Raw genomic sequence first — 5238 nt, forward strand, 5'->3', positions numbered from 1 at the left:
TCTCTTTCTCAAACCCTAAAACACAGCAGGGCAGCCATAGCCAAAGACCTGGAAGCTCAAATTTCTCTAAATTTTGGACTTCCCCGACCTTCAAGGCTTCTCTGAAGCTAAGTACAAGCTAGATAGACTTCAAGATTGAAGACATTGAAGAGATTTCAGCCCATGCATGACATTGAAGCTCAAATGGAAGGATTATTTTGGGGCTTTTTATCAAGGAGCTTGAATCTTTGATGTTCAAGTGTTCAAGCAAGGCTGGAGCATTGATTCTTCAAGGATTTTAGCATATTAGAGCTTGTATGGACTGATTCTATGGAGATTTCAAGCTTTATGACAGATTTATGATGGATTATGAAGAACTTTTGTATCAATGGGATTGAAGCCGACATCCATCATATTCTTCAAGCTTAATGGAGGTATTTCCTTTTACTAATCTCTAAAATCTCTCAATAATCCAATTGCTAATGGCTTTTCCACTTGTTGATGGGAGATTATTGATCAATTGATTCACTGGATTGATCAGTAGATCAGAGATTAGTGTTAATTCTCCTTGATTCCAGCCTATTTCTTTGAATTTCATTTTGATTCAAATCATTACTTCATCATACTAGGTATCATTTGATCAGCTTGACGCATAACCTTGATTTGTTTTGTTGAATTTCTCTCACCCAAGCTGAAATATTATAAAAGGGTAAGTACTAGCAATCAGTGAGTCACTGAATTGCATCGGTAAGACCCTTCTCCTATCCCAATTTTTCCAAATCTCATTCAATTGCATCTCATGAAAGGCTGAATGAATATTTTAGAAATGCATATCATGTTGATTGCTTAGAACACTAGCCTCTGCCATGTTGATATTCCCACCGAGGAAAAAGGTGGATGCCGGGGGAGATAGTGGGACAAAAGAGAGGTGACCCTCCCTCACTATCGAAGATCGCGAAGGGGTGCCACCAACACACCCGGGGGGGAACTTTGCCCACCTCCCGGTGATTCGGAGCCCGTGTAGGGAGCATGTCATGCCGTTTTATCCCTCACACAGGTACAACGAGTGGAGGATTGAAGATTGAAGACTTTCTAAGGACTTACGTACCTACAGGACCAAAACAGGGTAAAACAGGGAATTTATAGGTCACTTACAGGGTATTTACAGGTGGTTACAGGTACAACATTTATTACTCAAGCACAGGTGCAGGTACTACAGGGTACCCATAGGTCCTATATACCCTTTTGCAGGATTTGGTAACCATTTGGGGTTACTATCTTGCATCACAGGGTCGAAACAGGGCACTTACAAGTCTAGACAGGGTGCTATAGCTCATCTTGAAGAGGGCATTCTTAGCTTCGATTCGCATAAAAAAGTTATGAAATCGGATTTTCCTAGCTAAAGTTATAGTCGTTTTTCTGACAGGGGGTACTGTAGAACTGCACTAATATGGCAGGACATAAAGGCAAAAATATGGTCCAGGAGGATTATGCTCAACAAATCAGGGATTCCATGATGGACAGTACACTTCAAGAGAACTCTGAATAGCTTCAACAACAAGGAGAAGTCAATATACTCAATAATACTTTGTGTGCCCATGAACAAAGACATAGAGAACGACATGAGGCCATCTTGTCAAGAATGGAGTAGATGGTTCTATCTACTGATCAGACCAAGGCTTCTATTGATAAGTTGGTGGAATCCAATGAAAAACTCATGGCACAAATATCTAAATTCATGCAGTTGCAAATGGCATCAAGAGAAGTTAATGAGAAGGCTTGTTCAAATAGTGGCCCTTCAGCCCCACTTCAGCCATCTAACCAAAATGGTCATGGAAATGGGATTATTGGAAGAAGAGGCATTCCAAATAGTCAGTATGAAGAAGGAGAAGCTTCACAAAGGCATGATGACTATTTGGGCAGTTTAAATGGGGCCAATACTCAAGCTTTTGGACTGCATACTCAAAATTCCTGGGGTACTCTACCAACAGGAAGATTACATAGTAATTCTCAGCCACCTGTTGGAAGATTTCAGTCTCAATTTGGAGGCTCTGTACTTGGTAATCCTAATCAACCAATTTTGGGACAGCAACCCTTTCATGAAAGGGAGTTTAAGGACAAAATTGTTTTAGCCAAATTTAATGGCCAGTCATCTTCACCATCAGACTTAGAGGAATGGACCTCTAAGATGGAGTCCTACTTTGATATATACCCTAAAACTGATGATATGAAGATTCACTTTGCTTCTTTGCATCTAGAAGGATTTGCCCATACTTGGTGGAGGTATATCAAGAAAGAGAATATACTTCTAGAGAATTGGGAAGCTTTCAAGGCACTTATGGCTGAAGTCTTTGTTTTGCCTCTTGAGAAAGAGAAGTTAGCACGGAGATGGTATGGTTTGGAACAAAGGGGCCTAAGTGTAAGAGAGTATACAAACCAATTCCTCAACTTAACCATGTATATGGAAAGCAGCAATGATGAGGCTAAGCTTCACAAGTTTATGTATGGTTTGGAGCCATCTTTGTCAACTAATGTTATGGCACAAAATCCTACTTTACTTTTCAAGGCTATTGAGCTTGCGGAGCGCTATGGAAGAAAGTATAGGAAAGAATCTTCATTTCAGCCTAGTTATGGACAGCCAAGGACTGTTTTAAAGCAGGGACAAGTTGGTAACATTTATGGCAGCAATCATGTGCCTAATGGGAGCTTACGGGTACCAACTTATCCTCCATTTAATGCTTCTAGGCCTCAAAGTAATTTCAGGATAGCAAACAATCCAAAGGTTGAATTCAAACAGGGGGACAACAAGCCTAAGTCCATTTCAGCTAATACAAATCCCAAATCTATTCCCATGGATCTTTACAAGGAAAGGAAGGACAAGGGCTTATGTTTCAAGTATGGACAAAAGTATACACCTGATCATGCTTCAAAGTGTGTTTACAAAAATGTCAAGCCAAAGCTTCAGAGTATGCTAGTGTTTGAGGACTTTGAAGATGACATAGATGAAGCTAATGCAGTGGCAATTAATGCTGAAAATGAAGATCTTGAGGAGGAAGTTGGACATGAGTACTTTTATGATCCAACCGACTCTTTTCCTTTTGATCTAGGTGGAAATGTTCCATTTGACCCTGGTGGATCTTGTGATGAGTCACTTGCTGCTACTAATTGTTCTATCTCTATGGATGCTTGGACGGGATCTAAGAGCCCTAATACACTTCGTATGAAGGGAAGCATATGTGGAAAGCCAATGTTCATCCTGATAGACAGTGGCAGTACTCAAAGTTTTGTCAATAAGTCCATCATGGACAAGTTAAATTGTGTTCCCACAGACTTACAGCAGGCCATTAGAGTACAAGTGGCTAATGGTGAAGAAGAAATCAGCACACAGATTTGCCCACAGGTTTCTTTGCAGTTGGCTGAAAATTTTGAAGCCAAAGTAAACTTGATCACTCTGGAAATGGGGCCTATAGATATTGTACTTGGTTGTGATTGGTTGATGACATTAGGCAGGATCACTATGGATTTCTCACAGTTATATATGGAGTTTATCTCTAATGGACAGCTTATCCATTTACAGGGAATTCCTAGTAGATCTGATTTTCAACTTATCACCATTCAACAACTCAAAAGAGAGTACAAGAAGCGCTCACAAATATTTGTTTTGTATTTGAACAAAGAAACACAGGATCAGCCCAATAATTCAGCAAACCATCCAGCCTTGACAGCTCTTCTTGAGGAGTATAGAGATTTGTTTGAAGTACCTACTTCATTGCCTCCTAAGAGAGCGGTGGATTACCCCATTGATTTGGAGCCCAACTCAAAGACAATCAATAAGCCACCTTACAGATTATCAAAGTATGAACGAGAGGAAGTAGCCGAGCAAATCAAAGAACTTCTTGAAATGGGATTCATTGAATCAAGTTCTTCACCTTATGCATCTCCAGTCCTGTTAGTCAAAAAGAAAGATGGATCTTTCAGAATGTGCATTGACTACAGGGATCTCAATAAGATAATAGTGAAGAACATGTATCCTATACCCAGGATTAATGATTTTCTTGATGAGCTTAAGGGGGCTCGATTTTTCACGAAGATTGATTTGAGATCAGGGTATCATCAGATTCGCATGCGAGAGGGCGATGAAGTCAAGACTGCTTTTAAGGACTGATCGTGGGCTCTATCATTTCTTGGTGATTCCATTTGGGCTTACAAACGCTCCAGCTACCTTTCAAAGCCTGATGAATAAGATCTTGCAACCTTTCCTCTTTTAGTTTGTCTTGGTGTTCTTTGATGACATTTTGATCTATAGCAAGACTTTATAGGATCACTTGGCACATATGAGGAGGGTTTTTGATGTATTGAGACATCATAGGCATTTTGCTAAGGAGAAGAAGTGCTCTTTCATGCAGACTGAAGTGGAATACTTGGGACATATAGTCAGTGAAAAAGGAATACAGGCTGATCCCAAGAAGGTGCAATGCATAAGAGATTGGCCAACGCCTACTACTACTACCTCTCTTAAAGGATTCCTTGGTCTATCTTTATTCTATTGCCGATTTATAAAGCATTATGCGGCAATTGCAGCTCCTTTGACTGACAGATTGAAGAAGGAGGATTTATTTTGGGACACTCTTACAGATAGCAGCTTCAACTAGTTAAAGGAACTCCTTACTTCTACTCCTATCTTAGTATGTCCGAATTTCTCCAAGGAGTTTACTATACAGTGTGATGCTAGTGGCCGTGGCATTGGGGTTGTTTTGCTTCAAGAGCATGGAGTAATTGCATTTGAGAGCCGTAAGCTTACAGATAAGGAGATGGCCATGAATGTTTATGACCAGGAGATGTTGGCTATCCTGCATGCAATCAAGAAATGGCACCATTACTTATATGGCAGCTGATTCAGAGTACATAGTGATCACCGGGTACTCAAGTATTTCCTTAGTTAAATCTCACTCCAAAGCAACGTCGCTGGGTAGCTACATTATAGAATTATGATTTTGATATCACTCATACAAGGGGAAAAGATAACATAGTGGCTGATTCTCTTTCTCGTATGTGGGCCTGCAAAGTGTCAGCTATGACAGAATTACATAATGATTGGATTGAAGAACTACAGGAGGCCTATCTTTTAGATGAGGAATTCAACCAAATCTTTCAGAAATTACAGCAAGGTCTTATGGAAGAAAACTCACATTACCAGCTTAAAAATGGTCTTATTTGGTGGAAAGGCAAGATTGTTATTCCCTCTACTTCTTCTTTTAA

This window comes from Lygodium microphyllum, chromosome 29 (genome assembly GCF_053477565.2).
Source record: "Lygodium microphyllum isolate KBCC chromosome 29, Lygodium_microphyllum_v1.1.10, whole genome shotgun sequence".
NCBI lineage: Eukaryota > Viridiplantae > Streptophyta > Polypodiopsida > Schizaeales > Lygodiaceae > Lygodium > Lygodium microphyllum.